This window comes from Rhyacophila brunnea, unplaced genomic scaffold, assembly GCF_057557595.1.
Source record: "Rhyacophila brunnea isolate RB1 unplaced genomic scaffold, BYU_Rbru_1.0 scaffold_14, whole genome shotgun sequence".
NCBI classification, from domain to species: domain Eukaryota; kingdom Metazoa; phylum Arthropoda; class Insecta; order Trichoptera; family Rhyacophilidae; genus Rhyacophila; species Rhyacophila brunnea.
Genome location: NW_028232796.1, coordinates 39551493 through 39565640, shown reverse-complemented (window position 1 = coordinate 39565640; position 14148 = coordinate 39551493). Strand labels below are relative to the sequence as shown.

Genomic DNA, 14148 nt, shown 5'->3' with positions numbered 1-14148 from the left:
AACTACATTAGAAATAATGAAGTTTGATTTATTACCTATATTCATTTTATTGTTTTCACATAAATTAATAAAAATGAGAAAGATTGGAAAAAACAATACTTCGCACTTTTAACAAAGTGATTCCACCATGATCTCATACGTTTTACGACAGTTTCATATTTGGCTGACTAATTAGATTTATGAAGCAGAAAGGTCAGAAACATTGATTTATTTGTTTTAAATCTCGCTAACCCATTTGTTACGTCTTTACTATCAGAAATAACAATTGTTACGACCAGGGATACCGGCTGGAAAATTAGATTTTGATGAAGTTTTGCTGTAAAGGAGGCCATTGAAATCCATAGATACCCTGAAAAGATTAATAGGGATGATGAATTACGATTAAAAACGTCATGGCTTCCGGCACTATCAGCAAAATCCAATATTCGAGCCGGTATCCATGGTCGTAACGATTGACAGATTACTCTGAGCAACGTTTAGTCTTAGCTAATCGGATTACTTTTGACATTCTTAGAGCAACGTTTACATTCACATAGCTACACTACATTTTCGTCATAAAACGTATCAACATGTCATCTCTTGATAATGGCCTCTGGAACGAGCCCGAAACGTCGAGTAAAGAAGGACACACGGTGGAAACCCAAAAATCTACTTTTATAATAATAAATCAGTTTATTTAATGAATTTAGAGGACGAAAATATTAAAAAGAAAAAGTAGAACTCGTTTAAGGTGTTAAATGCATTAAAATCTGAATTTTATCATAATATCCGGGAAAATTAATCCATTTGCCATTAATAAAAACGTAATTCATTATCTCTCCTTTTGAAATAATAACAATTGAAATTTGAAAATATGACGAATCAACAAAAAATCATAGGCTGCCTGGGTACCAATATTACATCCAGATCAAATGACGAAAGAGTTGATGCTTTGGTATTACTTCGGGCATATTATTCAGAATAATGTTTTAATTACTTTAATCTTATTTTTTTTAATATTATATTTATTGTCAACACAATAGATTATGTTTTATTTTAATTGAATTTGTATTTGTTATCTTTTCATAAATAAATAAAACTGTATTACTTTCACATTATCAATTATATTACGATATTATTTACTCCATTAAATCAATGTATTTCAAAGATTGAACGTACACAATATTAACAATAATGGTGTCTTAAATAGTATAAATTATACTAGATTTATTTTTGACCGATTTTATCATCGTTATTTGTATAAGTATATAAAAAATTACATTAAATATTGAGAAAATGCCAATCCCGGGATCGTCAAATTATAATCCCGAACTCCCGGGATCACGATTTTGGCTCGGGACTGAATTCCCTATTTGTGACAAATTACATCACAATTTTAAAAGAAACACCGCTAAATATATCATTCTGTCGTGCATTGTGTCAATGAAGAAAATAGTGTATATTTTGTTTTTCTTTTGATACAAATATTTTCTTTGCAAACCATATTGTAGTAGTAGTGATTTTAAATCAGACAATTGCTACTCTCAAGTGAACACTTTTGTAATATATTATACAAGGTATAGCGAACCTTTTTATGAATCTTTTTATTATAAGTTTTACAAATAACATATTACAAACATTGACAGTTTTCAGATTTCTCCTAAAACCCTCCTACGCCAAAAACATTTTACAACTTATATCAATGTTATGAATGAACGAGGAATAATACATTTAACCCTTAGCCAATAGTTAAATACATTGTTATTTATTTAAATACACGTATCTACATTATTATGAACTATTTTAATTTTAAAATATATTAATACCTACTTCAAACTTTATTACTTTTCACTAGAATTCATAATGTCTTAAATATATTTCTTATTTATAATATTATAAAAATCTATTTTCATTTATTACATTGTAACCATTAAAACAGCCACATTATTATTTCTAAATTATTAGTACAAAAGTATTTTTGACCATAGTATCCAAAAACAGCTGCAATTTTTTTTTCGGCGCAATCAGGGAACTAACTAATGGGAACTGAACTACCCAAAGGGTGTGTAGTTTAATAGGCAACCGATCTCGAGTGTGGAAGAATATGTCATGCTAAGATTTTCCATCGTTCTGACAACTTCTCTCGGCTTATGCACTGATGCTCATTCATTATTGGTGTATTTGAAGGTTGCAACACACTATTGCACGCCTATAATGTGTGTTTAATTTTCGCAGTACACTCACACATTCTAAGCCCTGCTCCAAAATGTATTATATTGGAGTATAGCGTATCTGAATTCTATTTATTAATCTGTTCTGTGAACGCAATCGGGTCGTTATAAAAACTTAAATGAGACTTCCAAACAAATCGAACCACCAGTTATACACATAATAAATTATACCCAACATCTCTATTATCACATATTCATGATTATATTATGTTAATGCACTTAATCGATTTTGATTTCAAAGAATAAACGCTTGGCTGATAATGCATTGCTAAGAGACGGCAAATTAAGGCAGAGATTGCTAATATATTTTTACAACGTTTTTATTAGGTCGTATTCTTATTTGTCCGGTACAAATCTTGCAATCGATTTTTAACTAACTTACCGACTAGAAAGACATTTTAAACTTTTAGAATATATCGGAACACGATGCCAATGCATTTTTTTAATACTTTTAGCCATTTTTAAGTAGAATTAAATTCATTTTCAGTTAATTCTGTTTTGTATGAAAAGTTATTTCGGAAGAAATCCGTAATCCAATCCACTATTATTGGTTGCTAGGGTCCTAACAACTAAATTATTAATATATACGGAACTATGGCAATCAATATGAGTGTCAAAATGACATTTCAGTATTATTTCTATCAAATACAATTTTTTTATCGTTTAAGCTAGTCAAGTCAAGTTTATATGATTCAACAGAAAAATTAAAAACGTTGTATATAAAAAGTTCTTTTTATCTTAGAATTATTAATAACCATGTCCTTGCTTTTTCGTACAAGGTGGTTGTTAGTAATTTTGAACAATCACAAACACCCAGGCATTGAGAAAATCACATAGATATTGTGTCCTCACTGTGAATCGAAACCAGAACTCTCCGGGTGGATGGCCAGCGCCCTACGCACTGCACCACGAGAGCCGCCTAGATTGCTTATATTATACACAAACATATTTTATAATAAATTTCGTGGATGTGAAATTTTTATTTTTTATCGCAAAAGTTATATCACTTATATATACACTGTAAAAAGTGTTATTTTAATGTAGTATTTAGTTAGTTATTTTGAAACAGTTCGCTTTCATCATGCTTGGAAGATATAATAATATTATGACTTCGCCAACACAGTGAACAAAAAATGAGAGCATTCCCCTTAACGCCACTGTTTCTATAATAAAGTCAACGTGTTTGAAGGAGAATAATGTTCGGCAATTAATTATTTTTTGCTTGCTCATTTCTCAATGTCACAAAAAAAAAATTAACATGTATCTAAAGTCAACATACGTATTAATAGTTATTCCTATTAAAAACTAAAATAGTCGAAAATTCACCAAAAAAAATAATACATTTTGGCATACGAAATAAATACATCGTCTGTACAGTTATAAGTTTTTCCGAAGAACGAATTCGTTCTTCGGAAAAACTTATAACCCCCCTACCCACCCACATAATCTTAATAATATTATTATCATCTAAAAAATTCTTTCCCTTTAATATCAATTTTAAATATTTATCTAGTTTTGTAGTTTCATAACAACAAAAAAAATTGACCTACAGATATTTTAGGCTATAAACCAGTGGTTCTCACGTGACATTTAACTGTAGCCGCACAATTGACATTGACAATTCTATGGAAACGTCTGGTGGCCACAAATTTCACTTTTGTTGTGATTGAAAAAATTAAAGCTAAATTTAATTTACTAAAAAAAATGGATAATTTATTTATAGACAAGTCCATTTAATCTTTAAGCACTAAGGTGCACGGTTGCTTCATCAATCCCGTGCAGCATCGCTTCGGGACAAGGAAGTGTGGCACTAAAATCTTTTCATTCTGACACGTTTATAGCGTCATGGAAGGCGGCCGTGCACAAAACGCGGCTGCATATACACGGCGGGTGGAGATGGAGAAACTCAAATCAAGTCCATTTAATAAAAGACATTTGAACATTTTTGTACATTATATTTATATTTATTTAAAAATAATGCAAATGGAAATTCCTCAATACCTACTCCTTTTTTCTAATGCGAGCCGCATGGCTGCTTCTAAGTTTACATCACTGTCAACTGGCTTCAATATTTGTTTTTTATGAAGTGCATTATGAATGATCTTTGACAGTATACAGTAGTAGGAAAAATCGTCAATATTAATAAAGCAATTGTTGCAGATTCTTTGAATTGACTTTATTCTCAAAAACGGACTATTTCACACATGATCTCTTCAAAAAAACACATTATGGATCATTTGAGCTTGGAAAGAAATTTAAGACAAGTCATGTGTATTCAACCAATTTCATAATTTTATAAATATTTTTTTGAAATATTATTCTGTAAAGCGCTGGTGGCCGCACATGAGAACCACTGTTATAAACCCATACTCAGATGGATCCAAAATTTTATTTTCCATATAGGTATATCAAAATAAAATATTACTATAATAGGTTCAAAACAGTTCAACAGGTTCAAAGTTTTTGGTAATTCTATCATGGTTTTATTTGTTCTTTTCAGCACTACAGCACGCCATGAGACCCAATGACAGCATTATGATACCGATTGCCAATAACCCAATAATTCAAGTGGATTTATTTAAAAATACAAAAAATCGCTAAAAATACACGGAATACCATTGGGGAAATAGTTTATACTGTAGAGTGTAGACCGTCACACTGCCCTTAATGTTAGCGATAGGTTGATGGTGCCCGCGAAACATACAGGGTATGAACCCCATGACCAAGATCTATATAGGGCTGTTGGTCATAAGAAGAAGACAAAGAATATTAACTTTCTTTAATACTCGTGTTAATAGTGCAAAAAATATGCTTTCTGATAATAATATAAAATTACTTGGCAATGGTTTAAACGAGATACTTACATTTTTTTAATTTTTTGACAAATTACTTTGTTTTTCATTATCGCAGAGAAAAAATATTTTTATGAAGTACCTACCTACATTTTTACCCAGTTTTTTTAAAGGTAAAAAAAATCTCTTTTGGAATATGAAACTTAAAATATTTTTCTGAATACAAAAAGAAACAGATCGTCGACCTTATTACATTCGCTTCCTTTTTGGCACTCGTGTAAACTTTCAATTCATTGACGTTTGCCAAAAACTAGTTTTTTAGACCTACTACACCTGTGCTTTAAAGCTTTAACCATCAACATATTATTATTTATAGGTACCCCGCACAGCCTCAAGGGTTCCGTCGCCGTGGCCGGCCCTCCCTCACCCTGCAGCGGTGCTACAAAAGCGATCTACATGCTGCAGGTCTGAAATGGCGGGAGGCGCAAGAGTTGGCGATGGACCGAAGGAAGTGGCGCGAACTTGTGCTTGCCCTGTGCTCCAATGCTGAGTCGTGACAGGGTGGAAGGAGAAGAATACCCCGTTTACCCGTGCATGGATTTACTGCTGACAGTACGTATTATAGCGACCATAACAAGGAAATGCACGGCTAAACACGTATTATCGTGCAGGATCAAAAAAGTTCCGAAGTTTTTGAATTTTCACGGTTGGAATTTGGGAGATACCTGCGCCTGCACAGTAAGACGATAGTAACGAACCTCCCGTAAAAAATACTACACGGCGCAAAACATTTTTGACGTTTACCAATTTTCACAACCTATCAAATAGCACCACACAATGACAACATCACGTCTCGCTCATATTTGAAGAATGGGATTGGAGAGACAGTCAGCACTTTTGCGTGTAAACAGTTATTACCGCGATAATTTAACATTGATGCCAGTAAATCCATGCACGTACGTGTACAGGCGCTATGACGCTACTAATGTTATAAATACTATTATACGGAATAATCTAAAATCAAGGTGATGTGCTCAATAACTAAATGGCGAAACGCTAGTATACGAGTATTTACGTATTATACATAGTTTTCACGTGCATGAATTTACTGCTGACAGTACGTATTATCGCTACCATAACAAGAAAATGCACGTGTAAATACGTGTCATCGTGCAAGTTGCAAGATTGTATTCATGGATCAAAAAAGTTCAGAAGCTTCTGCGCAGTAAAATTTTTTTGACGTTTACCAATTTTCACAATCTATCAAAAATAGTACCATACAATGACAGCATAACGTCTCGCTTACACTTGAAGAATAGGATTGTCGAGACAGTCAGCACTTTTACGTGTAAACAGTTATTATCCTTTTTTTATAGTTTAAAATACACACTATTGGTTCCAGTAAATCCATACACATGTACAGGCGCTATTAATCTATAAACCAAAAGGAAACCAAACTTATGCTGCCGAGTACAAAATATTGTTTTTCAATTTGTGTATGAGTCAGAGTATGGACCTAATAGGTTGAACAAGTGGCTGACATCCATTTCTCGTAAAAACAAAATCTGTTAATACAAAACCTCCACTCTGTGGAGACCCATATGATCCTATTAGGATCGGACAAGGGCTGAAATTCTTGATGTAAGCCTATTCTGTAACTAATTTTGAAATCAATATGGTAAGATTTTTAATATTGAGTACTTAAAGTATTGTGTTATCAATCTCTCCTATTTACCTAGTGAGTTGATTGAAAAAAAAACAACATGACATATAAGATTATAAACTCTTCTAGAGATAGTTTGTTTTGTAAAATAGTAAGTCTTAAGCTTTGATTTTATCTATATATTAAAAAAAACAACAACAAGGTATTTAATATGACATCAGGGATTTTATATTAACTTAATACTAAATAGCTTGATTTCACTTAAGATTAGATTAAAATTAGCTGTCAGGAATTATTTTTAACTAAGTACATATTTAAAATGACTGGTTAACAACAATTTCACTAAATTACTAACAATTACTTTTCACTGTCTTGACGTATTAGATAAATTATTACGTTAAAAATAATGTATAATATTATTTGAAATTTAACTGATTTTTAACAGACAATTCGGTTTAATACTATGAAATATTATAACTATGAAGTATTAAATTTGTGACCAAATTATACATTAATTAAATTAAACAATTTTAAATCTGTCTATTATTAGTATGTACCAGTGGCGAAGGGTGGAGGTGGAGATACGTCATAAATGGTGCACACTAAACTTTGTCAGTCATATGTATTTGTTTTACAGTAATGGTTAGTTTTTAAAATCCAATGAAACCCTGCGAAAATCAAGCCATAATAGATAATAGTAAAAAAAATACTCGTCGATCTATAAAATATCTAAAATTATGCAATTGAATCATACATAACTTTTAATATTTTATATATAGAATAATATTTTTATCCATTATAATTTGGTTTGAATTAAAAAAAAAATAGCTCACACCCCCTGTAATACGTATTCTTAATCCAACGAAAACAAATAAGTATGAATGAACAAGTGTGCACAATTTTATCGTACCTATCGCCCAAAATATACAAAAACCATTATAGTTTGGTTTAGACAGGGTTTAATTGATTTTTAAAAACTAACCAACACCATCTGTGAATCAAAGTGTAGTCTTAGTTCAATAAAAACAAATATGTATGACTAACAACGTTTGATGTGCACTATTTATGGCAGATCTTAACAGCCTACCTCCACCCTTCGCCACTGATATGGGCCCAGTATCGTTTAGCGTAGTGCCCCCTTATGTAGAGTTAGAATGCAGCCTCCTTTCATTTTTAGTGACCGCATGACCAATAATAATTATGGAAACAGAGTTTATCCTATGTAGACAATTATTATAGGAAATACTTTTTCTGTCGGCGGAGATGCTTTTCGATCCAATAATTATTGTTAATTTGAATTTTGATGTAACATTATCACACACTAAGATTAGGTCAGGTTATATTAGGTTGCGATATATTAGGTTAGGTTAGGTTTAGTCTAAAAGGAAAGTTATAAAAGGACATGCGGTCATCTGCGGCACTATTACCTGATGTATCTACCTATTTATTTTATTGTTTTTCAACTGTCTTAAACGGACAAATTTAATACAAATCTTTCAAATTTTGACACATCTGTCAGCGCCGATTTTCAAAAATCTCATTTATGTGTACCTTCCTAATATAGACCCACTGAAATTTCATCGACTCGACCTACCGGTTATGATATCGCACGCTGAGTTCAAGACTATAAAACGATTTTTAAATTTTGAATGCAATACAATTGCATTTTATTAGCATTTTCCACTTGCAAAAAGATCACTTTTGCTTGATTATATTGTGTTGTGTATCAACAAAAATAGAGCATGACTATATTATTGTTTTTTTAATATCGTCACTGTACAAACCAAGTAGCGTAACCCTCAACTATCAAATTGTTCAGGAAGTGAAAAAAACTGTGGGCATTGGATTTATTGATTATTTTATATAATATTTATTTATTATTTTATATTTCAATTTCAATTTATTTATTTTTAACATATTGTGGACATTACGAATTAAAAGTTTAAGACGTTCACAACATGACATTTAGAAACAAAGACATATAAAACAGTATTACATATAAAAAAAATAGATCAGTATAAATAGAGATATTATTAAACAGTAGAAATGTGTACATACAAAAAATATAAATTAGATAGGTACAAGGAAGTACACCGGATGAGTTAAGCAGACTCTATTTTAAGAATTTATAAAACAACGTCCACCTATACTCATCCTCACGTAGATGGAATATATCAACACCCGAAGCAATTTCGTTGAACATAATTATCGCCCTCCCAACTGGCATTACCAGTGTCAGGTTGGTTCTGCGCCTTGGGAGAATAAACAACTGATGTTCTCTATTTATAAGATAGTTATCAGGGACACACAGGTCAACACTGCCCAGAATGGCAGAGTTCTCATTTATACCTCGTATAAGTCGAAAAAAATACGTAGCTAAATAAAGATTTCTTCTTAATTGCAGACTGCAGTATGTAAGCATGTCTAAGATAAAGCCACGGATAGTATCCATACAGCCTCAAGTAAAGGAGTCTCAAGAATTTCTTTTGAACCCTCTCCACCATAAGGCCATACTTCCACTGATGCGGTGCCCAAACAATAGACACAATATTTATTTATTATTTTATATAATATATTATTATTTTATTACAAAATGAGTGGTTTACTCTGTACGTACCAAGTGGCTTACGTTTAGAGAGGGCTACAGCATTTGGCTGGAATATTTTTTGTCAAGTTACAAATGGCTAAAAAATAGTTTTGAATTAAGTATTTTGATATGAAATATTTTTTTGGGATTTATGATACTTGGCCAGTTCGTGTAAGAGTATGCAACAAGTCCATTGCCATCAAAGTGTCACTTCGGTGAAAAGCGAGGGTTACGACAATTATTGGCCTCTACAGTGACAATATTATGATTCTTATGCATGCAGAATAATATAATATTTCATTTAAATGTAGTCGGTATAATTCAGCAAATAATATATTTTTTTATATCATAGTTTCCAATTTAAAGCGAATTCTCAATCTCTTGTATGTGTTGTGTTTAATGAGCTGTCATGTGTAGATTTTAAAAAGAAATACTGACTTTTATGTGCTTTTTGTTGTAAGTTGATGATTTCTTATAAATTCTGACGAAACCGGTCCTGATCGATATTAGATTATATGGATTGAGTAGACATCTACTATACTATTAATATAACTCACTCAGTAAAATCCTCACTGTTCATAGGTACTGTATAATTTTACTGTAGAACTTTGTTGCTTTGACAATTATTAATCTAAATTTTAATGTCACCAAAAATAAGTTTTACACCACAGTGTTTTTCTTTAAAACTAAGAAAAACTATAAAAACATATAAGTTTATAACACATAATATATTATATTAGTGTATCATTAACAGGAAGTTTCATGTTAATCATTTTTATTCCCATAACAATGATGCAGGTATCACAATTTGTATTTATAATATCTAATATTCAAATATATAAATATAATATTTTCAAAATGTTATAATATATGCAAACTTTTATGTAGTGGTATCCTTACGGTGATTGTATAAATAGAGAATTAATTAATTAAAAAATATGTTTATTTAATAATTATTATTATTATATAAACGCAAGCATATATTATTTACACAGATTTAAAAACAAAGCTGAAGAATTTTCTTGATTATTTGTGATATAAATTTAAAATATTATTGACTCACTTGAATGACGCTTATAACAACACTGTAATTGAAGTTATTTTTGTTTGCCTTTTTATAAGTTTATGAACGACGTGTTCGCCAAAAAGTCTTTGAAAACGAATCTTCAGTCATCTCATTTTTATAGGCATACATAGACAACCTTTTGGGGGGAAATAATAATTAAGCAGAAAAACAATTAGAATTTACCAAATATTTGTGACTGTAAGCATGGCAGTGGCGAAGGGTGGAGGTAGGCTGTTAAGACACGCCATAAATAGCGCTCATTAAACTTTGTCAATCATAAGTATTTGTTTTTATTGAAATAAGACTACAATTTGCAGATGGTGTTGGTAAGTTTTTAAAATTCAATTAAACCAAGCCATAATATATAATACTATGATTTACAAAGTTTAATGTGCACTTTTTATGGTAGATCTAAACGGCCTAGAGCCCTGTTAGCCCCCCCCCCCCCTTGTGGGGGCCGTGATTGTAAGTATATTATGTAGACTTCTTTCTTCTTTTTGACGACATTGATATCGTTTTCAAAAAAAAATCTTTTGACCACGTCCGATCTTAAACAGATTTTTGTTTTACGAGAAATGGATGTTAGCCACTTGCTCAACTTATTATGTCCATACTCCAAACACAGATTGAAAAATATATGTGTATTTATGTGGTCGCAGCCATTACCTATTTTGGGTTAGACATTTTCAGTGATATGTTATGTATTTTGTTTTTAAAATTTAATTTTACTGTATAAAATTGTTTACGTTTTTTATTTTTTCTTTATCTCTCTTGTGAGGGTAATATTTGTTATAATGTAAATCTCGTGTTGTGAACGTCCTGAATTTTGATTTGTTATGTTTACAATGTTTTGTATTTTTACACAAATAAATAAATAAATCTCATATACTCGCCTTAATGGTTACAACCACATGTACAAGATGGACGAGTCATGCATGCCCAAGAAACTGTTATTCGGGAATCCGGAGTCCTGGTTGACCTCGTTGGTACAAGATGAAGGGCTGGTCGAGTTGAACATACAGATCTTGGGTGTCAAAAACTGGAAGAAAATCGCTTTTACCAAAAGTAAGTAAAGTTTCATTAGTCATCTCATTTTCATATACATACATAAGCAACCTTTTGTGAAAAGAAAAAAAGTATATATATAAATATATATGATGTAGGATGTAGGTACTTATATATGTATAAAACGTTCAAATGATTATAGTAATACAAGTTCACTGATAACAAGTTGAGTAAATCGACTGCAAGATTAAATAATATGTGATTGGAAATTTTGCGTATTATATTAAATCCATAATATATACATTAATATTATATAACTATTCTTTAAGAGAAAGGTGCTACCTAAGATATATGAGCACATACCAGTAGCGAAGGGTGGAGGTAGGCTGTTTAGATCCGCCATAAATAGTGCACATCAAACTTTGGTAGTCACACGTATTTTTTTTTTATTGAACTGAGACTACAATTTTATTTACAGATGGAGTTGGTTAGTTTTTAAAAATCAATTAAACCCTGCCTAAACCAAACCATAATAGTTTTAGTATATTTTTGGCGATATGACAAAATTGCGCACACTTTTTCATTCAAACTTATTTGTTTTCGTTGGATTAAGAATACATATTACACATGTTTTTGGTTCATTTTTTAAATTCATTAAGCCCTTCCTAAACCAAACTATAATGGATAAAAAATATTATTCTATCTATAAAATATACAAAGTTATGTATGATTTAATTGCATAATTTTAGATATTTTATAGATAGACGAGTATCTTTTACAATTATCTATTATGGCTTGGTTTTAGAAGGGTTTCATTGAAATTTAAAAACTAACTAACACCATATGTAAAGTATAGTATTTTATAGATAGTCTAGGTCAGTAGCAAAGGGTGGAGATAGGCTGTTAAGATCCGCCATAATAGTCAAAAAATACACGTCTGTCTATAAAATATCTAAAATTATGCAATTGAATCATTCACAACTTGGGATATTTTATAGATAGAATAATTTTTTTACCTATTATAGTTTGGTTTATGCAGGGCTTAATGAATTAAAAAAAATAACAAACAACATGTGTAATATTATTCTTAATCCATCGAAAACGAATGAGTAAGATTGAAAAAGTGTGCACAATTTTGTCGTATCCCCCAAAGTATACCAAAATTATTAATGGTGTTGTTTAGTCAGGGCTTAATTGGTTTTAACAAACTTACCAACACGATCTGTGAATAATTGTAGTCTTAGTTCAATAAAAGCAAATGCGTATGACTAACAAAGTTTAATGTGCACTATTTATGTGCGGATCTTAACAGCCTATCTCCACCCTTCGCTACTGACCTACACTATCTATAGACCTAAATTCATTCTACATTCTGTCGTAATTTTTCTTACAAATATCAAAAAACTGTTTTTAAATTAAATTTGTTACTGATGATCCGACATCTCGATGCAAATTTGAGGAGTCAACAATTTTTGTGTATCTTGATTTTGGTTTTCCAAGGCATCACATGGAATTTCAGATATTTACGGTTTTCAAAATAACGCTTGTTGTCTGTCTTTATTCGTCTGATTTCAGTTTCTATATAACTACTATTCGCAGTGACGTGAGAGAACAGATTGAGTGAAGTTGTCTGTTTTCTCGTATGAGTTATTTCTAATCATTATATATATTGCCGTGTTTATAATTATGTTATGACATGGTTTTAGAAGATATCATGAAAAAAAATATTAACATGAAAGAAACTATGACGATTGCGAATTCGTTTATATCGTGGCATTTATTTCGAGATAATCGCTAGATAGGTCTAATTTTGCTGGCACGTGTAAGAATCTTAGATGAATTCAATTTTATGAAATATTTTTTTTTATCAGAGAATATTGGTTAAAGTAAGTAACAAAGTAGGCTTGAAAATAAATGTAACCAAGGCGAAAGTCACGTGCAACTGCTTTTAGGGTCAAAAAGAGATCCTGATCAATGACACTCAGTTTGAACAGGTGAAAAATTACGTCTATCTGGGATAACAATGGATGCAGAACTATTCTAACTCACATTTGAAATATTTTACAGAAGTGTTCTTTGAAACATCATATTTAAGTTATTTATATAAACACATTTATGCATCATTATTTTCATCCTACTAACATAATATGATGTACTTATACAATTATATATACTAGTAAAAAATAATAACAGTGGGTCGTTTCAAAGAACTCCCTTCTAAAAAAAATCAAATGTGAGTTAGAATAGTTCTGTATTCAGTGTTCAAGTCACTAATTTAGTGTCTATAGATGAATGCATACTATTTGATGAAATTGTACTCAGAGGAATGCTGGCTGGAGTGCTTTTGGCCGCCTGAATAATGGTTTAAAAGTGACCTCATACTGTGCGTAAAGCGAAAAGTGTTAAACCAGTGTGTGCTTCCCGTAATCACATATGCGTGTGAAACATGAAACATGCACAATGTGGTATGGAGAGGTGCATGCTGAGGATAACGCAAAAGGACAAACAGAGGAATAAGTGGATAAGGAAACAGACAAAAGTCTGCGATGTAATATAGTTCGCTAAGAGTCTTAATTGGAAGTGGGCTGGACACATAGCTCGAAGAAGGGACAATCGCGAGACAAATCTAGTCATCCATTGGTAACTCAAGACGTACAAAACGTTCCCAAGGTAGACCTAGAGACCGCTGTATCGATGAAATTGTTAAGTTGTGTGAAATACGTGGCAACGCAACGCACGGGACCGAGAAAAGTGGAATCAGCTTGGAGAGGCCTTCATCCAGAAGTGGATTAATTCAGGCTGATGATGATGATTGGGCTAGTTTT

The 14148-nt window shown here is 31.4% G+C and overlaps 1 protein-coding gene across 1 annotated transcript in view; it reads right to left on the bottom strand.

Moving 5' to 3' along the window:
- Window positions 1-10368, bottom strand: part of LOC147075974 (ornithine aminotransferase, mitochondrial-like) — a 33085-nt gene extending 22717 nt beyond the window's left edge. The window contains exon 1 of the mRNA XM_085942303.1: window positions 10316-10368. The gene's annotated coding sequence lies outside the window, so the exon portion shown is untranslated. The remainder of the gene's footprint in view (window positions 1-10315) is intronic.
- Window positions 10369-14148: the final 3780 nt, after the last annotated feature.